The sequence below is a fragment of the Amblyomma americanum genome, chromosome 8 (assembly GCF_052857255.1).
Source record: "Amblyomma americanum isolate KBUSLIRL-KWMA chromosome 8, ASM5285725v1, whole genome shotgun sequence".
Lineage (NCBI taxonomy): Eukaryota > Metazoa > Arthropoda > Arachnida > Ixodida > Ixodidae > Amblyomma > Amblyomma americanum.
Window position 1 is genome coordinate 23,206,943 of NC_135504.1, and position 24,966 is coordinate 23,231,908.

The window sequence follows — 24,966 nt, forward strand, 5'->3', positions numbered from 1 at the left end:
GCCTCCTTACTGTCGCGAGCGTCGCGCTCCGTGCGCAGCTACTTTTCGTACTCACCAGCTGTCGCCACAAGCGTAAGGACGGCCTTTGTTTTATTTTCTGTCTTGTTTTCAGGCTTTGCTAGGATTGGTCACGAGTTGCATCCGCCACACCTCCCTGACCAATGGGCGAACAGCCAGGGGCGACCCGAGCAGTGACGTAGGTTACTACGCCGTCTCCTCGCTGCCTGCAATGCGCGAGTCCGACCATTTTTGCCTCTGAAAAAAGGTGCTCCGATATTTATGTTGTGGTTCTCAGCGTATGTGTTGTGCTGTTCGCGTATACGTGGGTGCTGCGGATACGATTTGGATACTCGTGCGGATACACGCATCATCGGCCCGTAGCTTCGACGAACCCGGTCCAAAGTGCAGTTGGGAGGTAAGTAGCCGCCCGACCGCGGCCTGTCTCCGCCCCGGCACCTCGCCCGCCCGACGGGCGCTGCTTAGCTGCCACCACAGCCGGTTTGCCCGCCGAACTCCTCGAAACCTGGCTTCGGGCTCGCCGCTCTCACGCTAAATATGACGCCGGCGTTGTCACAAGACGCCTCGTGTTTAACCTGGCATCCAACGAGTGAACCACTCCGCGGGCACGGTATGCCCAGCCGGACGATGAGTCGTTGATGGGGCGGCGATCGCTGTTAACTACAGTGCGGCGCGACGGCTGGCGACACAGACCACCGTGCGCACGACTGATACCGCGAGTCTCTCTAACCCTTCGTGCTCTTAAACTGCCGAAAACGCAGTGACACGCGATACGCGGCCGCCGGCCCGCTTTCCGCTACAGCGAGTGTAGCGACTCGGCGCTGTCCTTTGGCGGCTACGGCGCGTGCTCTCTTTAAATGTCCTCTGCATGTGTTTTAAAAGTCCGCCAGCTCCTCTCGCGCGGCGTGCCGCGCGCTCGACGAGCTTTTATTTCAGCGGAGCCGCAACGGCGGGGAGCGCTTTCTAAGCATGCACTTTACAGCCTAGAGATTATATTCCCCGCGAGAGACGAGGTCGCCGCCTGCGTCGTCGTGCTGCCTTTTCACGTACGGTCGGTCCTCTCCCCTCGGCTGGCGCGGTCTTTTTCGCGTCGACTTTCGTCGCGTCGGCGTCTGGCGTGTCCATGGCTAGACGCCGCAGCAGCCTGGTCCCCTCGCACCAGAAGCCGGCCTTTTGCATTGGCGAACCACGGGCGGCATAACCAGTTTCTGCGCCGCCAACTTTGGCTCGACGGCGCGCAGCAAGGAGCGAGCGACGGCAGACTCGTTCTATCGCTCTCGGCGGCTGCGTTCCTGGGCTCTTTCTTTTTTTATTTCGTGCCTGTGTGTGTGTGTGTATGCGTGTCTTGCCGTTGCGCATATATTCTCTGCCTGCCAAGCAGTGGAAGGGGCTTCTTTGCGATTGAACTCCGACGGCAGAGAGGCGGTGCTTTTGACTCTCGCGTGCTGATGCTGCAGCGATCTCGAGTGACGAGGATTTCGCGTCCAGTCGAGGCAGGAAGGGAACCTCGATCGCTGTCATGCATCATCCTCAAAAGGAGCCTCAATTGGACGTATACTGTACTCGTCAGCTGCCATTTCGGCGCCGCCGATGCGGCAGCGTCCTTTGTCGCTTCCCCTGGCGCGACTTGCTCTGCTGCGTCACTGCGGGGCCTCTGAGCGATGTTAATATAGAACGTCTTACGGCGCTTTGAGCGGGGCCGCGTTTCGCATTCCTACCGCGGCTTGTTCAGCCGCCAGCTTAAGCATTCGAGCAAGCAGCAGCCACTACTGAGCCGCCAGATTGGGGTTGAGCTTCTCCGTGATAAGCGTGCTTGATATGCCCTCTACTTGATAGCGCGATAGAGTGCGGCAGGGTGCCTGGCGCTATAGTTGTACGTACTTCGACGTTGGCTGGAATGTGCGTACGCCTTATCCTGTTCTGGCTGTGGAAGTGTAGAAGACGAGACCAATGAAAAACTACCGGTTAATTTTTGTTAATTTCGCGCGGCGTATACTGCAGCGACAAGACAGTGTACTAATGTAGTAGTAACAGTAGATGCCAGTGACGTCATTTCAGCCGTCACATTGGCGGGTCTCGAGCCCGACTCAAGGAGCTGCCTTTTTTTTCCCTGCTGCTTAGTACAAACAGGATGATGGGATGTCTATGACGTCAGACGCCAAGTCTAGCCGCACTGTAGCAGGGCGCCACGCCCCGAGCACGTGGTCTTTGCGACCCCGAAGCCACTGAACCTCGCCGCTGGTGACGTCATCTGCGAAACTGCGGGTGTAGCTCGTTCAGTTCCCTTTCTGCAAAGGAACGACTTTTACGTTTTACTGGCAACTCAACAGACCGACAACATGCGCACGTTAAATTTCAAACCCCAACAACGGACCTCAGTTCCTCTGCGCGAGGCCTGGATATCGGGAGACGAGATTTCGAAGTCGTGTGTTCCTGAACGGGCGGTTGCACGTCGCGGTTCTGACATTGTGGAAGACCCCTGGACATGTGTGATCTCGAGTAATGTCACAAAACACCGCAGCAATATTTCCGCCATCTTAGCGCAGGCACCTTGATTGTGCGCGAGGATTGCGGAAAGCCACTCCCGTTAATGAAAAGCACGCTGGCGTTCCCGCTTGATTGATCGGCTCGGCTGGACTGTGTTCCGCTCAGGGCGGTCGTCGGTTTCTGTTCCAGCTGGGCTTTCGCTGTTTCCGCGTGACGCTATTTTTTCGAGCCACGTGGTTTCTGCCATTGCTGACGTTGATTTTTGTCCGAAGAGCTCGTTTAACCCGCGCGGCTTTGGACTCGCGCGTTCGTTGTATGGGACAGCTGCGAATAGCGTTGAATTTACGCATGCGCAGTGTGGATCGTGCCATTTATTAACCCTTAAAAAGGCACTGGCGTGGTCTTACAAACGGGGGTTAACGGCACTGATAGGCAGCGGTCGTCAGTCATAGCACTGTACGCGTAGAGTTGGCAGGCATTTAGTCTGTTATTTTTTTTGCCAAATAAGCCGGCCTTTCGAATCCACTACTGCGAACTGCGCGACCTTTGCTAGTAATGCTTTGTGCGACATGACACCGTTGGAGTTCGTAATAGCGTCTGTACACCCAGGCCTCGCCCGACCTAATCACGTGGCCACACGATGGATGGATACGGCTGAACCCTTTAAATCGGGCGGTGGCTCAAGCCACCTAGCAATGACTTGTGAAATTTTACTCTTGATTTTAGCCACCAATCGTATAACCTTCGCTTGGTTATTTCTAACCTCTTAAAATCCACTATCCCTAAACCCCAATGCCTTGGGTAAGTCAGCCCCGCTGCCTTCCACTGTAGGGTGAAGCCCTTTAGAGAAAAGTATCAAGTGTTCAGCCGTTTCCTCCTCCTCTCCGCACGCAACGCACAAAGTGTCTATCTCCTGGTGCCTGACTCTATACGTCTTAGTCCGCAAAACTCCAGTCCTGGCTTCAAACAACAAAGAACTTCCCCTACGATTATCATAGATATTTTCTTTGGCAATTTCATGCTTAAAAATCCTGTATGTTCCCAGTGCTGATTTCGTCAGCATCCCTGTTTTCCCTAGAGCTCTGTTTCACGTCGTATTCCCTGCAGCGCCCTCTGCCTGACCCTCGTGGATTGCACCAACAATGTTAGTACTGCTGCAGTTTACGCTCAGTAATTCGCACTCCTCGAACTGTACAGAAAATGCGTTCGAATTGAGGTTTTTAATGTGCCTGTTGTCGCGGAGGCAGACATGTGCTTCACTTCGGATAAACCGAAAATGCGTATTAAGCGAATAAGAACTAACGAGAGTCGGCAGCACTCTTAATTTGAAACGCCTCAAACTGCAGTCTCAGCTGGAGAAAGCAGAGCTGTCAGTAATGGAGCAGTAACATTATAACTGACCAGCAGAGGGAGACTCGGAAGTCTGATCATGCGGTGTTCACTCCGGAGGCAGACCCCCGCACTGATGTTGTAAAGTGTCCTCGACATTCAGGGCAGAATGTTTTCTGAGGACATTGCAATCTCGCTCGGGAGTTAACTGGAAAGCAATCTGGTTGTGAACGAACCGTGTACGCATCTTTTGATTCGTGGTCGCAAGCGACGGAAACATGTCCGACACTGGCGCGCACTAACGCCCGCAGACTCTGGGGGCGCTTGGCAGCACTGCTTGTGATGCAAGAACTGCGCATGCGCACAAATGAACAAATTGCACCTACTGCAAACTATAAATGTTTTTATTTGAAAAAAATAAAAAGGCGCGATTTATTTATGACCGCACCCCCTGTCTGCGAGCGCGCCTGTCGCTCATCGGCTGATTTCCGTTTCCGGTCGTGGAGCCTCTGCAGGAAAGCTTTTCCGAAGCCCCGCCGCGGTGGCTCAGTGGTTAGGGCGCTCGACTACTGATCCGGGGTTCCCGGGTTCGAACCCGACCGCGGCGGCTGCGTTTTTATGGAGGAAAAACGCTGAGGCACCCGTGTGCTGTGCGATGTCAGTGCACGTTAAAGATCCCCATGTGGTCGAAATTATTCCGGAGCCCGTCACTACGGCTCCTCTTTCTTCCTATCTTCTTTCACTCCGTCCTTTACCCTTCCCTTACGGCGCGGTTCAGGTGTCCAACGATATATGAGACATACTGCGCCATTTCCTTTCCCCCAAAAAACCAATTATTATTATTATTAAGCCGGGATCACGGAGGAAGTGCGCGCCTCCGCGTTACTTTTTTTCCTCCTCCTCCTCCTCCTTACGCCCTCGATTACAAGGGGGAGCACGCGCAGGAAATAGCACGTACGGAACGGTGTCTATAGGGAACAAATGCTGCACGCCTCGCGAAGTCGCCTCTGAAGCAGGAATACGCCTGTAAGGGAGTAAAATACTCTTGAAGATGGCTTACCCCCTTTTTACTCCTTTCTTGTCTAGAGTGTGGCGCTGATAGCGCGGTGTCCGTTGGAGCGGGAGGCGCATGGACACAGAGCATAGGGCTGGCTCCTTGTTGATCTGGCGGTAGTGATAAGATGTGGGGAACAGGAAGTGATATTCCTGGCTGAGTAATGAATTGGATGCACGCAGTTTTTTGGATTTCCGGTTGCTTTTTTTTTTTGCCTTGAAAGAGGCCTTCAGGGCTAGTAATCATGAAAATGAGCTCAAACCACCAGTGCGCTGAGTTCGTAGTTAATTACGAACGATTTTGTACCGGCTGTTTTGGCCTTAGTCGGCGCCAGCGTGAAGTGCGCCTTGACGCCATGGTCTACCGGTCAGCCTGGACCACCGCAATACTGATGACGTCGCCGGCAAGCACTGTTTGTTTCCGAGAACAGCGTCTGTTTTTCGGTGACGTAATAATTGACGGCAAGTGCTCACTGACTTCACTCGGCGCGGGTGGAATTGCCGAGCGGCTTGCTCGGGCAACGTTCAGAATCATATTGAATTATGTTCCGTTCAACGGCTGCGACTGAAACTCAGTAACGCGGCAGACTGGGCTAGTTTTGCATCTTGTCCCCCTTCTTTCTGTCTGTGTTTGCTTGTGCGCTGCCATTTCATTAAGATGCGACTGAAACTTGCTAGGAGGGATTTCCTTATGCGCACGAAGGAAATCATGTCGTTTGGTTGCGTTCGAAATTTTGTGTGCGTGTCCCCTTAACAATAAGAATGCTTACTTCGTAGTGGCTGGTTCTGCATCCGTTCAGCGAGTAATTTACCGTAAAAAATGATAAGAATGTTTATTTCGTAGTGGCTGATTGTGCATCCGTTAAGCGAGTAATTTACCGCAAACGACTTAATTTTCGCTGTTCCCATGCAACTCGCGTAAACCAGCTTCCGCGAATAGTTTCGGCGAAATGCCCTCGTAGAACTGGAAAGAGAAAGATGACTCATCAACCCGTTGTACAACCACCCAGGTTTAGGGCCCTTCGCTTTCGTGTAAAACCCGACTTTGCCCGACTCTCGCATAATAATAATAATAATAATAATAATAATAATAATAATAATAATAATAATTGGTTTTGGGGGAAAGGAAATGGCGCAGTATCTGTCTCATATATCTTTGGACACCTGAACCGCGCCGTAAGGAAAGGGATAAAGGAGGGAGTGAAAGAAGAAAGGAAGAGAGATATGCCGTAGTGGAGGGCTCCGGAATAATTTCGACCACCTGGGGATCTTTAACGCGCACTGACATCGCACAGCACACGGGCGCCTTAGCGTTTTTCCTCCATAAAAACGCAGCCGCCGCGGTCGGGTTCGACTCTTGCACCCCGGAAACGTTTCTTAAAAGTTGGTTCGAACCCGTTTACTATCGGGGCACGTTTTCAGCAACGCGCATTTTCTGGTAGAAACCGGGTTCGAACCAACTTTTAAGAAACGTTTCCGACTCTTGCACCCCGGAAACGTTTCTTGAAAATTGGTTCGAACCCGGTTTCTACCCGAAAACGCGCGTTGCTGAAAACGTGCCCCGATAGTAAAAGGTAGCCCTTGATTGTAGACAGGCCTGCTTCCCATAGGTTTCCAGGCAGCGCTCCCAATTTTCCTTCATGCACAGCTACCTTCGATAGCTGCGTTTACATGACTGCGACAACTGGCGCATCGCATCAGCTTTCTGGCTCATCTCATTCGTGCAAACGGCGATAATGTGCTAGGAAAGCGCGTCGCATCAATGAAATAATAATAATTGGTTTTTTGGGGGGAAAGGAAATGGCGCAGTATCTGTCTCATATATCGTTGGACACCTTAACCGCGCCGTAAGGGAAGGGATGAAGGAGGGAGTGAAAGAAGAAAGAGAAATAGGTGCCGTAGTGGAGGGCTCCGGAATAATTTCGACCACCTGGGGATCTAAAGTATGCCGGAGCCCTCCACTACGGCACCAATGCGGCAGACGGGTGTACAGTACGGTGCACTGTTAAATGGAACATGCGGTCGCGTGAAGTTGACTTTCCGCGAGGCGCTGTTGAGGAAAGCCGGAAAGAATGCCGAGCTGATTATGGTCCGGAGTTTTTTTCGACGCGACCGCATGTTCCCTTTAACAGTGCACCGTACTGTACATCGAGAAACGAAAGTCGGCTTCCGCGGTGAATGGAAAGGGGTTTGGAGGCGCCCCTTCCTTCTCGGCCCTGTGGTGGCTATACAATACCCCCCCCCCCCCACCCCCCCCAGCCGGATGATGAAGCAGGCTGCCCTCAAGATGGGGCCGGGAGGGCCAGGGGTCACCGTCCCGCCAGACTTGATGGTAGACATGCAAACAGTGGAGTATCGGCTCCGCGAGATACGCTATAGGAAGTGCGATGCGCTGTTGTCTCGTTCATGTAAACAAGGCTGATGTGGCTTAGGGCTATCAAAAGGGTGCAAGGGTTTTTCGTCTCCCCCATTCTGAGTCACCGCGCGTCTCGGGTTCTCGCTGAAAGCGCGATCGGCTGGGGTCTGTTTCCTGCCGGTCCTCCCTGACAGCCAGAGGAGGTCGAAGGCGTGCCCATATTTGGACATATAGCATAAGCAGGCACAGCTATTCGTTAAAAAAATGTCGGGAACAATGTCTACCAATCGCGATTTCCGCGAATGGCTGGTTTTATATATTTCGAGAATGGGCTCTTTTCTGAGCTCTTTAGTATACATATTTTTTTTTCTAGTGGAGATATAAGCGGAAAAACCCCAGTTCCACAGTAATTTCTGGAAAAGCCCGATTTCTCCCCGAATATAAACTCTCAAGATAAGATACGTTTTCTACCTTCCGAATTTCGAAAAGAAAATAAACTAAAAATAAAAACACTAACCGAAGGGCCCCCTCCCTACCTGTATGGTAGAATTAGGGGTGGAAGGTGCGGTTCAACGCGGCGTAGCGGGTTCTCGTCTCAGAGACAATGCGCCGTTCGTTGCAGGTCGCGAAAACCGGATTACAAAAAATCTCGCAGGTTTTTGCCGCGCTTTTCGTCTCAAACATGGTGGCCATTGTTGACGTTGCTGAAAACCATGTATAGTGAGAAGGGAAAATTTATTTATTGAGGCCGGTACTGCGCCCCCACCCCCTGTATTTATGGACCTTTTCACAACCCTCGGGCAAACTGGTTTTCTGGACTGTGGGGAGAACGCGGGGGAGCTTAACCCCCAACTCTTTCCTGTACTATGAGCACAGTCCAGTGCCCAATATGGTGGTGCCCCACCCCCTGTGTTTATAGGGACAGGAAAGGAGACACTCGAGTGCAGTAAATTGTAAAGTGGTTGTTGAGGAAAGGAAATGGCGCAGTATCTGTCTCATGTATCTCGGCGGACACCCGAACAGCGCCGTAAGGGAAGGGATAAAGGAGGGAGTGAGAGAAGAAAGGAAGAAAAGTGTGCCGTTGTGGAGGGCTCCGGAATAATTTCGACCACCTGGGGATCTTTAACGTGCACTGACATCGCACAGCACACGGGCGCCTTAGCGTTTTGCCAGCATAAAAACGCAGCCGCCGCGGTCGGGTTCGAACCCGGGAACTCCGGATCCACAAAAGGGCGAGTTTTTGTGTTATTTCTTTGCTAAAGTCGAAAGGGACTTTTGGAGAAGAAAGCTATAGTTTGGACACGAGAGAAACTGTACCTGTCGCACATAATTATGGAGTCATAATTAATTTCTCAAACATTGTTCTGTTTCATACTGGTCACAATGAAAACCGCGCAGACTTCACGAAGGACGCAGAAAGGGGAGATGAGACACAGGCGCTGAAGGTTTATTGCTCCGATACTTCGGTAAATATACTGAAAGCATCGAAACAAGTAGTAGTTCGGCGCCTGTGTCTCGTATTCCCTTTCTGCGTCCTTCGTCAAGTTTGCGCTGTTTTCATTGCGATAAACGACCAACTAGCTTATGATGTGTTCTTCACTTTCATATTAGATTGGACGTACCGGTAGAGTATATCCAAAACACTGCGCATGCGACAGAAGAACTATATTGACGCATTTTTAATGTTTTGCTTTTTTCCTCGGGAATCCGTGTTTCGGCTGCAGGGGGTGGTGAACTCGTTACTGCGCTTAGTACATTGGTGTCGGGGGGGGGGGGGGGGGGGGGGGGGGGCTTCCATTTCGAATACGAATTACCAAACGAATCTGCTTCCCGCCGAATATACTTATGAGCGTTTGCATGCGGGCAGTTGCGCACTTCCGGCGGCGGAGCAGGCCGAGGCTTTTTTTTTTGCGCGCGCTCCAGTTTAGCGCAGGTGCCTTGCGCGTTCGTCGGTGTCGAACCGCGCGCTAATGAGCAGCGCTGCGAAGCCTCCCCCCCGCTCTTGTGTCGCTGGGAGTGCGGTGCGCACAATAGAGCATGCGCGACCCCATTGACTTCGTATCATGTGTCGCTGTTTACCGAAGTACGTTGCCATGCTTGCGGAAAAAGGAAAAAAAAAAACAAATGTGCGCCGGGAACAACACGGTGGTCGCGTTCACGGCACCAGTGTGCACCCCTCCTCACACACACACACACATACACACACACACGTGCAATATCTGCGCACAAAAAGCGTTCTCTCTTTGCGCCATAGACTTTACACGCCGCACCTGCGCACACGTTTACGCGTTCCAGCGCGGTTGTACATTTGTTATTCTCGGCCTGCGTCGAGGGCTTATGCGACTCGACGCAATCGCCGTCACTGTTGTCTGCCAGTCGGCGCGTAGTCGATTCGTATACGAAAATGAAGTCGAAAATTTTGTTTATTACATCGTTCAAGAGACTAGCTTACATTGCAGTAGATGTATTCGTTCCTGCTTTGTGTTGATGCATTTATGCTGGTTTTTTTTTTCGTAAGCATTGCCCGAAAAAGTTGGCGTAAAGGTAATCTCGTAATCGATAATTTCACGCCGCGTCCAGGGCCCCCGTTAGGCAGGCTTCTCCGCATTTAGCCGTGGACTCCAGGATCGCTGTGAAACCGAAAAATGAAATTGCTGTTCCGAAAGGGATTTATTATACCCGCCCTTGAATAGGCATACTGTACCGGGCCGAATCCTAACGCGAACACGCACGCCCATGCCGTGTTCGACGACGATGCGCCGAGTTGTCAGTTTGTAACCGGCTGACGAATATGCACTTCTTTAGAGACCCATCGCTTGCAGATATGAACCACGCGGCAGTCGGATACAATTCAAGAACGTTGCGACTTTTCTCCCGTCAAAGGACTCGCTTCCAGCCAATGGCGTCGGCAGATTCTCATGAACCGGCTAGCGTGGCAGTGCAGGGAGTGGCAGATAAAAACGGTATATATTCTCCTTCCTTCATTGCCCCAGATAGTCTTCTCCCTGCATTGTCAGGCTAGCAGGTTCACGAAAATCGTCCGACGCCATTGACTGGAATTAAGGGGGCCCTTCGACGGGGAAAAGCCGCTTTGTTCTCGAGTTTTATCCGACGATAGTCGACCGTGATACCTGAACGTGGAAAAAAAAAAAGAGAACGTTTGCGGTGATCGCGTTTCATCGCTGTCTCGTGGTCGCGTTTTTTACGAGTTTGAAAATTCCGCCGAGGTGTTCTGTACTTTGTCGACGGGTACAATGCGGCGAAAGTGTCGCACTCTTCGTCACTTACGCAGTTAATGAAACGCGCCTGTTGTAAACGGCGTTTGTTGACGCGAGCGCAGTTTTAGCTATAGCCGCGAAAGCGTACTGGCGGATGCATACTTCGCGTTCTCCTGTAGACAACCACATTAGAAGGAACCGCAGCTCTGGCTGTGTAATCTGCGACTATATTCTTTCTTCGAGGACGACGAATCGGGCGTGTCAGAAGCGGAAACAGCGCACGCTATAGCAGTGCTTAGTAGTGCACTCGAACTTCGTTTATGCGAAACGGTTTATAACGAAATATTGGATATAGCGAAGTAATGATTCCCCTTGGAAGGAGCTCGGTCAACACGGGCTATACCGAAGCTACGGCTATAACGAATTAATCGCCTGGCACCTTCAGCTTCGTTGTTACGAGGTTCAGCTGTAATCTTCGACATTTTTATAGCGCTACTCATGGTTTACACAAACAAGAACGACACATACAGACAGGGCGCAAACCATCGTTAACATTACAAACCATGAAGGCCCATTTGAAGGTCTTCTTAGGTTCAACAGTAATTGCACGTTGTCGCCTAACTTGGGTTAGTTTTCAGTTTTGTGGTTAAATAGTACGCCGAGAGCCGTTAATGTGGGATCGCCCTGAATCGTGTAACTGGATACCGTTGTAGTTGTGGTTGTCGAATAAATCCGCAAGCCAAGCCAAGGGTCGTGTACCAAGTCATACCATACGGAGATCAAATAAGAACGGAGGGGATGTTTTAACTAAGCCGTAGCTTTGCCGGCGGTTTTGTTCAGCTGATGCTCTTTTGTGGTCGCACTCTGTACCCAAGCCTTCAGCAGCTGCGGACACAACTCGGTGCGTTTAAATCGTAGCAAGTGGGTGTCGAGTACACTGTAAACACAAATACACCTATATGGGAGTAAAGAGGGTGTAAAACTGTCCTCTAGCGCACACCCTTATAACACCCTTATAAAGGGTGTGCGCTAGAGGAGTTTTACACCCTTTTTGGTGTGCGCTGGAGGGCAGTTTTACACCCTTTTTACTCCTTTTGTTTAGAGTGCATGCTGTTAGCTTCAGGATGCGGAGTGCATTTAGACAGTATAGGGGTAAACAGAATACAGAATGCGAATTAAACGTCAGTGAAAAAAAATCGCGAAATAAAGCAATAACTGAAAATTCAAAATATGGAGCTGACATCCGATTGGTTCGACTTTTTTTTTTTTTTACGAAAAGGCGCCAAGTGTAAACGGCTAACAAAAACACACACACACACACTAGACTCACACGTAGGCGCCTACGTGTGTTCTCTAGAGGTCTACCAATTGCTTCTGGTGCCTTTTCGTTAGAAATGACATCTGGCGATGATCATAGAATGCTTTATGACTATGATAACGCGGAATGACGCTTTGTGAGAATGCGCTCACGCGTCGTCATTGTTGTGCTCGATGGTTTGGTAGAATATCCGCTGCTTCGGCTATGCACATACATTGCGAAGGTCGGTACGCCACTGTCAGTCCAGTGATGTATGTTTCATGCGGCTACCTTTCTCATAGGGGAATTTAAGGAGAAAAATTTGGCAAAAAAAGCGCAATTTTCGTGGAGTTCCAGGGAAGAGTACGAACCGATTTTGTATCACTTTTTTAGAACTTGACGGAACGAGTGTTCAAGCTACTGCAAGGCTAAAAGGGCCAGAAATAGGGATTTTTTTTTCGTCCTAATTGATGAATTTTCGGCTAACCCTTTCAGGCGTGCATTTGTACTACAATAGAGAAAAATCGAAAAAAAAAATTTAGTGAGAATTTGGAGCCCCCCATTCCACAAAAGTAACATGAATGGCTCAAAAACGTTAGGAGTTCACGCACACAGCACACTTCCACGCTGACGGAATCGCAGCCCTATTCTTCAAGAAAAAAAAAAGATGGCTGAATTATTTTGACATCCAAAGCTGTTTTCGCAACGAAAACTCGGCTACAATGTCTTTTGCTGTTTGAAAAACTATGAGGCACGACGCAGTTGCGTAAAAGGCTTCGGACTAATTCCGACCACCATTGGAAACTCTGTGACGTCTTCGAAAACCGTCTTACACGAGCGCCCTCTGCGTCATTTCGCCACAATGGAAACGTGCTGTCGAACCCGGGATTTCGTGCTCGGCATCAGAATGCCATTGTAGCCGCCCGGGGGCAGGCCGCTCGCGCGAGTTTGTTCTTGCGAGGCGCCACTTGTGATTTGGGAATGAATATTTAAGCGCTCGTCGGAGGCGCGGTTTTGTTTTGACGTGGGGCTTTCCGGCAGAGCAGCTTCCGTTGTCTGAGGTTCTTTCGGACTGTGAGACACTAACTTCGACTGCCGTCTTTTGTAACCTTCGCGCTCGAGGTGTGGGCGCGGTGCTTGCGTTACATTCTCGCTACAGAGGGAGAGGAGGTTTCAGAAAAATAAGGCGCGGTAACAGCCTTAATTCTGAGGGAGCGAAGGAGTATATGAACTGTAAAACGTTTGGACCAAAAAGGGATCCTTAGATCTTGACGGCCCCGCCGCGGTGGCTCAGTGGTTAGAGAGCTCGGCTACTGATCCGGAGTTCCCGGGTTCGAACCCGACCGCGGCGGCTACGTTTTTATGGAGGAAAAACGCTAAGGCGCCCGTGTGCTGTGCGTTGTCAGTGCACGTTAAAGATCCCCAGGTGGTCGAAATTATTCCGGAGCCTTCAACTACGGCACCCATTTCTTCCTTTCTTCTTTCACTTCCTCCTTTATCCCTTCCCCAGCGGCGCGGTTCAGGTGTCCAACGATATATGAGACAGATACTGCGCCATTTCCTTTCCACAAAAACCAATTAATAAAAAACGGAAATGGCGCAGTAACTGTCTCATTTATCTCGGTGGACACCTGAACCACGCCGTAAGGGAAGGGATAAAGGAGGGAGTGAAAGAAGAAAAAGGTGCCGTAGTGGAGGGCTCCGGAATAATTTCGACCACCTGGGGATCTTTAACGTGCACTGAAATCGCACAGCACACGGGCGCCTTAGCGTTTCGCCTCCATAAAAACGCAGCCGCCGCGGTCGGGTTCTAATCCGGGAACTCCAGATCAGTACCCGAACACGTCCTAACCACTGAGCCACCGCGGTGGTATAGTTGGTCGCACAACAGCGTTTACAGTACGGTCCACTGTTAAAGGGAACACGCGATTGCGTTGCTTCGATCCGCGCTTCGCGAAGCCCTTCTGCCAAGGCGCGGCGAAAATGGGCGGCATCAGGCGCACGCGCGGAAAGACCAACCGCCACGCTTACTGCGCATGCGTCTTGTGCCGTCAATTCCCGCAAGTCGTCGACAGTAGCGCTCCGCGAAGCGCGGAGGTTACGCGATCGCATGTTCCCTTTAACAGTGGACCGTACTGCACGTCAGCGCGTATCCGCTATAGATGCTAACAACCTTCTAATGACAGATACGGTAGGTGATGCGTGACAGGTAGCGCAAGAGAGAGTCCTTAATTGTCTCTGTGACCGCGTTAGCCCGCTACCAATTAATTTAACTGTCTATTAATTGTTTCCTCTAGGTGCCCTAAAACGGTCGGACATTGGAAAGCGCTTACGAGAACACGCGTGCCTCACGAAAGGAGAACCGTAAAGGCGGGAAAGCTCTTGAGTCCGTATTACCCCACTATTTTCTGTCCGCCTTTTATGCGATTGAAGCGCCGTCTTTTGGCTAGGAGGCTAGATCTGAACCGGTGTAGTACGTAACGACTCCCGTTTTTAGTACGTTAACATCAAAAGCCTCACTTTGGCGAAATCTGTTCGTCAGTTGCGTGACGCCGCTCCCACCCACCACCAACTAACCCACTTCCACCTTTGGGGCGCCTCTACCGACGAGAAACACCACGCAGCATTTGCGTGGAACGAAGCATCGACGGCGAAATACATATATAAGACGATAATTGTAGAAGCGAAATGCGCAACCAATGCTGCTAACCCAGGTTTGTCGCATCACGCCGTATACGATCGCCTCTCCCCCCCCCCGTTCCCTTCCTTGGGCTTTGTTCCGTTCCCATCGTCCGCCACGCCTACTGGACTTGCAAGGTCACCGCGGTGGTCCACGGAGGCTTGATTGAGCCTTCGATTCAGCCAGCGACGTGAGCTTTTTAAGAAGAATGGGAATATAGCAAAACTCGCTATTTGTAATCGTTATGTTATCCGCGGCCCGCCGTGTAAAACATTGCGGGGTAGTCGACCACGCGCCTAGTTGTTACCGAATCGCGTGTTAGGCCGCACTACGTTTTGCGTATCCCGTTCGCCCGGACCCCAGCGCCACGTATATAACGTGCTCCGCCGTGCGCGACGTGTTGTAACGCGCGTAGTCGCCTTCGCGAGGCCTGGGGCGCATACATCGTGTGTTGCTTTCTTTCTTTCCCGCGCGAAGTCGTTTTTAGACACCCCCCACCCTTTCTTTCTTTTTTTTTCTCTCTCTCTCTCTCTGTCTCCGCGTGGTGGCAGGCAGTTTGTATTCCGTATTGCGCGGCCGCTGTCCGGGCATAAAACGACGCGGCGCTCTGTGCACGTTAGCCTGTTTCCTCCGCCCCCTCCCTCCATCCTGTTTGCTGTGCTCTTCTTTTTTTTTCTCTCTCTGCGTCTTTCGTTCTCTTCCTCTTGTCGGAGCGCGCATCAGCCGGTCGCGTACGCACGCGGTGACGAAACTTCCCCGCCGGACGAGATAACATGCCGGCGGACGGGGCGGAGCGACGCCATCGTGTGGACTCGCATAATCGCCTGTATGTGTAGGGCAGGGGGGGTTGATATATGTAAAGAATAAAGAGGCGCAGCTGGTGTGTTAGCGGATTTTAAAGGTAGGCTACTAATGACAACGCCATCGATTTTTTTTTTGTTAATGAAGAAAACCGTCTGTTCTCTGGATCCGTCTGAGCATGCTGATGTATACGCGCGCTCGCAGGCGCGGCTGTAATCTGATGCAAGTCAAGAAAAAAAGCGGCTTTTCCCCGTCATAGGAACCCCCTTCCAGCCGATGGCGTCGGCCGACTCTCGTGATCCTGCTAGTGTGGCAATGCAGGGAGTGGCAGATGAAACGGGATAGTCAACTCTCTGCATTGTTGGGGAGTCGCCTCCTTGCATTGTCGTGCTGAGGTTCGTGAGAACCGGCCGACGCCATTGGCTGGAAAGGGGTGCTTCCACGGAAAAGCCGCTCTTTGTGATCGCGCAGTTTTGGTTTCGGCCGTGTGCAGCCGCAGAACTGGTTTGCGATGCAGTGGCAACGAGAGTGTCATTTTCGAAAATCTAGACACTGACACGGATAGTGCTTAGTGTGGGCTAAGAGCCTGAATGAGGAGGAGCCTAACGATAGTCGTGAAAAAGTTAACTATTCAGTATTAGTTAAAGAGCCTGCTAGTTAACACGTCTCGACTGTATTCTGATGCACACTACAGCTGAAAGTAGGAAGGAAGGAAGGCCTCAGAAATTGCTGGCACATGCCCACTACGGGGGAGTGGCCAATACACAGGCGGTTAAGTGCTGGATCCAGGAAAGTTTTGACGGGAAAAGGAGTGGTAATAGTATGTAGTCTGATAGATTGGACGACGGAAGGACAGGGGTCCTGTTAACTTGGAGATCGAGGACGGGAGAATGGCTTAATGTGCATAATAGTACACAATGCCTGTAATGTTTCAATGTCCTACTGACTGAGAGCGGGAAAAAGAAATTAGAATGGGAGCCGCTGCGTTTCTTGAAGAAAAATTTGCACAGCAGAGCGCACACTCCTGTAGCTTCGTCCAAGCAAAGAAGCGCCAATGGAAAGAACAACCGCGGAGGACACGGGCAAGCCCCGTTGATGAAATGGAATTTGCAAAAGACGCTTCCTTAAATGATAGAAGCGGCGGCAGAGCAGCAGGAAGTGGTCTATTGTCTCAGGTTCGGCACAAAAAGGGCACAGTGGGGAAGCCGCCAGGCCAGATCTGTGAAGGCAGAAATTTAGAAGGGGAACCCGGCAACGCAAACGCGTGAAAGAGACCTCTAGTCTGCGCGAGCGCCAGTCTTTGCTGCTCCAAGGATGCAGAAGATGCTGATATTCGGGAGATGATGTAAGAGCCGAGGTAGAAAATTCCTGAAATATTGTGTAGCTGCGAAATATTGTGTAGCTCACCGCAGCTGTATATGCACACGTTGGCAGGACAGCAACAATTGGGCCGCAGAGAGAGGCTCTTGCTAAGAAATCTGCAACCTCATTTAAGTGAAAACCCATGTGACCTGGTACCCAAAGCAACCTTACCGAATTTAGATGGAGCGGAATCAGGAACTTAAAGAGGCGTAATGGCCGAGAGTCTGTGGGTGAGGATAATGAAGAGCAAATGGACAGAGAGTGTGTCATAACCAGGACCTGGGAAACGGTAGATTCTAATTTTCGTAAGGCTAAGATTACTGCTAATAATTCAGCCAGAAAAATTGGAGTGAAGTCAGGAAGACGGAGAGAAAAAGACCAATCCAGTGAAGGCGAAAAAATTCCCACACCTGCCTTTTCGCGATCCTGCGAGGCATCAGTAGCAATAAGAACATGAGAGGGAAAGGACCTTAGGTGGTCCTGCAACAGACCCTGAAGAAGCGGGAAGGGCTGCAGCTTTGCATTCGATGGGAAAATGTCATCGAATTCAATCTGGACAGATGAGGAGTTGTTATATATTTGGCGGACATCTGTGAAATGAATATTTATGCGATCATGGAGGGACTGCACGTAACATATCTGCGGGGTATGAAATCGAGACCAGGCGGCACTAAAAAAGGCGGAAGGTTGACTAAGAAATATTATATGGGAAGCGTGAAGAGGTGAGTCGCACAATTTTAAAAATGTTGGAGCTGACAGTGCTATGCCCAGAAAAGCGCTCTTCTTCTTCTAGCTGGTTTTCCCCTGGACGCGTAATCCGCGTGAGAAAAGGTTTCGAATTCAGCGCAACAGTATAACAACAGACTTCCTTCTTGTTTTTGAAACCGGCCGTTAATTCCCATTCACATTCGATTTATCTACGCGCCCTGTGAAGTTCTTTTGCAGTGCCATTCGCACACAGCGGCTGCCGGGTATATAGCTATAAGCAGTGTAGACGCCGCGGCGTGTTTGGTTTAGTTCGGGTAGGTCATTTGTTCCTTATCAGTACGGGATTACGCAAAAGGCCGGAGCTATAGAACGACGCGTTCCGCCTAGACTGCTGGCTCGTTGTTTAGAGGCTAACCTCTCACAGAGGGTACACCGTGAAACCGTGTGTAAGAGCACCACCTTTTTTTTTCTCGACATTGTGACTGGGTGCGGCTGCTTGCGCGAAAGCAGAACTTTCCCACAAAATATATCGGTCTTGCAGTGGGACCAGCTTTTGCGTGCGCAGTTTATGCGACGGCGCACGTCTTAAAGACGAATTGTCGTGAGCGTTTTGTACCTTTCTTTGAGATGACGCGTTGGAGGATAGACCGGTGGGAACCGCGCCTGCGGTTTAACGGGCTTGTGGTTCGCCTTCGCGTTTTTTAGCAGGCGTCACGTGACCGCAAGTAGCTCCGAATAAGAATTAAGGTTGGGACGTGTTCGCGGTAATAATAATAATAATTGGTTTTTTGGGCGAAAGGAAATGGCGCAGTATCTGTCTCATATATCGTTGGACACCTGAACCGCGCCGTAAGGGGAGGGATAGCGATGCGATTTCGGGTGCGACCGTAGCGACGCTGTCGCTTCGAAACCGTCGGTGCGCGGCGGATCTCGCGTGGCCAGTTTTTACTCGCCCGCTTCGCTGCCGAAAAAGCGGTAATCGATCGTGCCTTCATGTTAATGGGCACCTTTTGCATGCCGCGTACCGCGTTACCGTTTCCTGTCACCGTAATACCAGGAGCCCGCGCACCGCCGCTACGCATTCGCTGATTGGTCCCGGTGCAGCAGGCACGTGCGTAGCTTCCGTGTAGGTGGCGCCATCTGGCGCCCTCGGGGCGATCTGCGCATGCGCGCTGAAGATGCGCGGGCGCCCGGTACTTCTGTAACGGTACGTTAGCACAGTACACGGTATGCTAAAGGTGTCTAATGTGAGGCTACTTTATTGTGCTGTTCGCAGCTCCCTTCGGAACGCGCGTCGCGCGAGGATAATTATACACACGTGGGATCTAATCGCTGTTTAATAATAATAATAATTGGTTTTTGGGGAAAGGAAATGCCGCAGTATCTGTCTCATATATCGTTGGACACCTGAATCGCGCCGTAAGGGAAGGGTAAAGGAGGGAGTGAAAGGAGACAGGAAGAGAGAGGTGCCGTAGTGGAGGGGGCTCCGGCATAATTTCGACCACCTGGCGATCTTTAACGTGCACTGACATCGCACAGCACACGGGCGCCTTAGCGTTTTTCCTCCATAAAAACGCAGCCGCCGCGGTCGGGTTCGAACCCGGGTACTCCGGATCAGTAGTCGAGCGCCCTAACCACTGAGCCACCGCGGCAGGTCTAATCGCTGTTTGCCGATTTGCGTTTTCTTTAAAAACGCAGCCGCCGCGCTCGAGTTCCCTGGTTCGAACCCGACCGCGGCGGCTGCGTTTTTATGGAGGCAAAACGCTAAGGCGCCCGTGTGCTGTGCGATGTCAGTGCACCTTAAAGGTTCCCAGATGGTCGAAATTATTCCGGAGCCCTCCACTACGGCACCTCCTTCTTCCTTTCTTCTCTCACCCCCTCCTTTATCCCTTCCCTTACGGCGCCGTTCAGGTGTTCAACGATATATGAGACAGATACTGCGCCATCCCCACCCCTCTAAAACAATTATTAAACAAATATCGGGTGCCGTGCTGGGCGGCAGCGTCCCTTACACGACTATATGCGGTAATACTCGAGGCACACACTCGATGACGCCCAGTCCGGTGCCTTTAGCCGTATATAGTGTATTGCCGGCGCTTGCCTCGCGTGCTCGCAAGGGTTGGAAATGCGTCCTCTCTTCCTGAGCGCCTGGTCTCCGGCGGGGAACTGCGGTGCGTTTCCGTTTGCCCAGGACGCACCCGGTAAGAAAAAAAAAAGTGTGTCGTCGGAGATAAAATAAACCGCGCCGGAAACGCGTGATGCGCCCGCGATATTGGAGGGAGGGGGAACGAGTCTGGGCTGAGGAAGCCTTGGTAGCTAGCGATTCCCTCCGGTGCGGTTACACGCGAGGCTTGGGGCGTATACTGTTTAGTCAGCATCTAATCATTGAGGTAAACTAGCTAATAATAATAATTGGTTTTGGGGGGAAAGGAAATGACGCAGTATCTGTCTCATATATCGTTGGACACCTGATCCGCGCCGTAAGGGAAGGGATAAAGGAGGGAGTGAAAGAAGAAAGGAAGAAAGGGGTGCCGTAGTGGAGGGCTCCGGGATAATTTCGACCACCAGGGGATCTTTAACGTGCTCTTTAACGGGCGCCTTAGCGTTTTGCCTCCATCGAAACGCAGCCGCCGCGGTCGGGTTCGAGCCCGGGAACTCCGGATCAGTAGTCGAGCGCCCTACTGATCCGGAGTTCGAACAGTGCCCCGGAAGATATTTAACTTCAGCGTAGGTTTAGCGGTGAAATTCGTGCTGATGAGCAAAGGGACTCTTCGACATTTACTTTTGAAGTTGCCCGTTGGATACGTGCTGTTGAGGACAGAATAAAATGGTGCACTTGCTTCGGCGTTCCATCTCTTCCGACGCGTTACTTACCGACAATAATACGTTTTTTTCTTCTTTAGCGCGGTTTGTCGCTGTCGCAAACACTGCCGGGACTCCATCACTTCGGCGCTCGCGGGTAAAGGGAGAGCAAACGTTCCGGTTTCGTTTGCGAAACGCGAGGGACGAGTCGGAGCGTCAGAAGCGCGGTGATTGTTACGTTCTCTTCCGCGACTGCGTCAGCGTTGCACGGTGGTCGCGGCACATTCGACACCTTCGACAGATTTACGAGCTTCCCTGCTTCTGGCCGCAATCAGTTGGGCGACCGCGCTGATAGCCGCCCGCGGGACCCCGTCGGAACGACGCGCTCTCGAGTGCCGGCGCATGATTCATGTGCCTGCTCTTATCTACGTAGGCAGTTCTTTCTTTTTTATTATTATGGCTTCAAAAGGAGACGAGAACGATCGAAGGCTTGGAACGGCAGTTTGGATAGCCCAGCGAGCATTGAAAAAAGCGAGTGATCCGTGTGTCGGATCGTCACCACTCACTATCGCACAAGGCCAGCAACAGAACCAGTGAGACAAAAAAAAAAGAACTTGTCTAATCAGTTCACCAGCGAAAGCACGAGAAACCAGGAGAACACAGGACAACGCTGGAAGGAGAAATAAACAAGGTAAACATGTGGGCTAGTTGGTGTATTTCAGACATAACTAATAATGCGTTTAACTTGGTGCCCTCCTTCCTTTAAATCCGCCGTAGTGGCTCAGTTGGCTTTGGCGTTCTGTTGCTGATCCCAATAGGTCGCGGGTTCGACCCCGCCGCGGCGGCCGTATTTCGATCGAGGCGACTCCTGTGATGCGCGGCACAGCACCCCAACATTTATTTCTTGTTCTGTATTTGCACATAGTGTATATTACCCCAACCTCTGTCCTTTCTCACTATCGTTCCCCCTTTCTTTTCCTTCTCCTTGTCCTTTTATTCCCGCTAGCCGCAGCTCAGGTGCATCTGGTTCAGATGGCAGATGCCGCGGCTAGAAACATCTTTTCCTTTCATTGTTATTTTATTAGTAAGTAGCCACTATATTGTGCGCTTTGAGCGCACGTTAAAGAACCGCAGGTTGTATAAACTAATCCGGAGCCCTCCACTACGGTGCCCCTCACAGCCCACACTTGTCGCTTCGAGACGTTAGACCCCACAACTTACAGTACACTGTCTAAGGCGCCCTAAGGCACCTGTGTGCTAAGGCGCCCGTGTGCTGTGCGATGTCAGTGCACGTTAAAGATCCCCAGGTGGTCGAAAATTATTCCGGAGCCCTCCACTACGGCACCTCTCTTCCTTTACTCTTTCACTCCCTCCTTTATCCCTTCCCTTACGGCGCGGTTCAGGTGTCCAACGATATACGAGACAGATACTGCGCCATTTCCTTTCCCAAAAAACAAGTTATTATTATTAGTAGTAGTATACTACTGTCTTCCTTCGTCACTCGAAATAGGACGTACGTCTGTTGTCGGCAGCTCCGTCTCCGTGGGCGTCATCGTCCAAATTTTCCACGGTGTGGTCGGTGGAATCGAGAAGCAATGGACTTGCCAAAGTAAGCGTAAAGCGCAGTGTTATGCAGGTATAGCCGTGGTATAGGCTCCCTGCGGGGATTTTACAAAGTTCGCTGGAGTCAACGGTATAGTCGTCATTCTGGAACGGGAGCCACCTGCAGGAAGGAGTTCCGTGCAACGCAGTCACGCAGAGTAGAGCAGCTGATACGCGGCCGCCATTTTTGTGCTTGTTTATTTAATATATACTGCGGACATAACACGCCCTACATTAGGGGCGGGGAAACACAGTCTAGATTTTAAAACAGAACAGCGTGACAGGGACTAAGAGGAAGACACGACACAGACGAGCGCTGACTTGCAACTGATGTTTCTTGCTTGGAACGGGGCGTATATACAGTTCCAACAATAAGAAGAAAGCACACAGCCATTCATAGATTCAAGTCATTCAAACATGCTGCACTGAACAGGGGCGATAACTAAGATCATCATTTCCCCCTCGCTAAAAATGCCAGTTCTTTGGAACCCATCGATAAAGAGGGCCTGCTGACGCAGGCGTCTTTTGACCAGGCGATGTGCGCTGCTTCAATTATTTCACGGCGGCGAAGGCCCGTGCAGAGTGATGAGAGGCTATCTGCGGTGTGGGGTGGCTGGGCTCACGAGAAAGGCTTGGCTATAGGGAGTAACAGGTGGTCATTGCGAGAGAAGCCTTCGTCCCGCTCTGAGATAAGCTCGGATTTGGTTGGGTCTTTCCGTCGTCGTTATGAGGTGGGAGAGTGTTAAGGTGCTTGGTAAAAAAGTCCGTCGTCGTTATAACCCTTTAATGATGAATGTATCGCGAATTCGCGCATGTACAGTTTTCGCGCCGTGTACAGTCGGGGACAAAAGTCTGCAGGACGACTAAGCGAGAGCCAAAGCGGATATCTCTGCTAGTGTAGCCAGTGGTTCGTGATAACGCTTCTGGAGGTGAAAGCCGTACTAATCTTCTACGTGGTTCTTTTGGGCCGCCGCGGTGGCTCAGTGGTTATGGCGCTCGGCTGCTGGCCCGAAAGACGCGGGTTCGTTTCCGGCCGCGGCGGTCGCATTTCGATGAAGGCGAAATGCTAGAGGCCCGTCTACTGTGCGATGTCAGCGCACGCTAAAGAAGCCGAGGGGGTCGAAATTTCCGGAGCCCTTCACTACGCCGTTCTTCATAGCCTGAGTGATTTTGGGACGTTAAATCCCCATAAACCATAATCTTCTGTAATGTGTCGTCAAATGAGGTGGCCGTTGGCAGACGCCGCTCTTTTTATGCGCTTACATAGCTTTCGCGTGTCCTGGAGACTTTTGTCGCCGATTGTAGTCGCTACTACATCGAGCTTGCATGGAAGGTTTGATGCCATGTTCTCAGTAGCCAGCGTTTTCCCGTCAAAGCGTTTGCTGTCGCTGTGAGCCAGCTGCTCGAAGAATGAGGAGACGTGAATGTGCGACTTCCAGCCAGCGTCCAGCAATTCCTCATCACTCATTTACTGGCAGATGTTGCGGGAAAAATAGAAAAGCATTTGTTGGATAAAAACCTGGTTTACTGTCCCTGCATGGGTCTTCGAGTTGGTCAGAAGCATTCGATTCGGTCTTCCGCGCATGGTCTAATTGCGGAAAATGAACCGAATGCTGATTGTTGCTTATACGCCACATGCCGATTTCTTAAATTTGAGCTGCGCTGACGAACTTTTGGCATTGTCTTTTAAAATTGGTTGTATAGGTTAGCATAACGCGGAAGAGTCTTGATTTTTTTCACGACTTTGACATCAAAGGGTTACTGGCTAATTTGCGGAATTTTAGTGATAGTGATTTCAGTGTTAGTGAGTTTGTTCGTTATTGCTTCAAGCAAGGCCACGTTGGCGCGCGGCGATCTCTTCGCAGACCCGTGATGAACATGGCGAAGATTTTGATTTTTTGCCGAGATTCAATTTAAAGTTAAAAAGCCCCATTTAAAAGCCAATGATAATAATAATAATAATAATAATAATAATAATAATAATAATAATAATAATAATAATAATAATAATAATAATTGGTTTCGGGGAAAGGAAGTGACGCTGTAACTGTCTCGCATATCTCGGCGGACACCTGAACCGCGCCGTATGGGAAGGGATAAGGGAGGGAGTGAAAGAAGAAAGGAAGAAAGAGGTGCCGTAGTGGAGGGCTCCGGAATAATTTCGACCACCTGGGGATCTTTAACGTGCACTGACATCGCACAGCACACGGGCGCCTTAGCGTTTTTCCTCCATAAAAACGCAGCCGCCGCGGTCGGGTTCTAACCCGGGAACTCCGGATCAGTAGCCGATTGAAAGCCATGAACAAAAATGCTGTCTTGTGAACGCCACTTTTTCTTTTTTTTTGCGTCATCACTTCCATCGCTCCCTCCTCCGTATATTTTCGGCTTTCGTCAGTCGAACTCGCTCAATTCGTATTCCCGGATTATTTTGAAGTGACGCTTCTGCCCCGTAAATAATATAGGTTCAGGAAGGGGGTTCCCTTAATTCGAACTTCGCTTTATTCGAAGCAATTTCCGCTCACCTGACGGTTCGAGTTACCGATAGCCGACTGTAGTACATCTCAGTGTTCCCGCACGCTGCTCACTGTGTTCCGCCGATCACACGCGTGATATCCGCTCGTTCTCAGAGTGTCTCACACCCCGGACTTTATTCGAAGGTAGACTCCACTGTTTGGCGGAAAGTTCGTGGCTTTAGAGAGCGCGGGAGTCGATTCGTGGTCTTTCGGAACGGGCCCGCGACGCCTGGGGCGCCAGAAGAATGGCGCCTTCCGCAGGCATTGCTGTGTCGTGGCATTGTCGCGGTTGTTTATGGCCCTCGTAAAGGGAGCGCCGTTGCCCGAGGGACCGAGGCCCGCCGAACGGAAATATTCACTCCCCGCTTCGCTGTCCACTAAATGGTCAGAAGCCAAATCGGTGCATTTTAGTGCGTAAATTGGGACGGGGCCAAAAAAAAAAAAGAAAAGGTTTGTCGGCTTGTAAAGTTCTCAAATGGATAGCATATATTCCAAAGAAAAGGTAACTGAAAGAAGAAATTTATCTGCCTGTTCAAGCATTTTGAATATTAGGGAGGAGGAGGAGGAAGAAATTTTTATTGCTCTACTAAGCAGAGGTGTTAGCGGCTTCCGGATGTCTTCATCCCTCGGGCTGAAGTCCCGGTTGATCCGGTGGTTGGTTCCCTTGTTCCAGGGCCCCACTGAGCCGTGCCACCTCGCATGCGTGCTGCACTCTTTGGGCCGACAGCTCGCTGCTGGTG

At 51.0% G+C, this 24,966-nt stretch overlaps 1 protein-coding gene across 2 annotated transcripts in view; it reads left to right on the forward strand.

Moving 5' to 3' along the window:
* The first annotated feature begins 211 nt into the window (after nt 1–211).
* Nucleotides 212–24,966, forward strand: part of wge (BAH domain and coiled-coil containing protein winged eye) — a 185,858-nt gene continuing 161,103 nt past the window's right edge. For both annotated transcript variants that reach the window (XM_077634134.1, XM_077634135.1), the window contains exon 1: nt 212–415. The gene's annotated coding sequence lies outside the window, so the exon portion shown is untranslated. The remainder of the gene's footprint in view (nt 416–24,966) is intronic.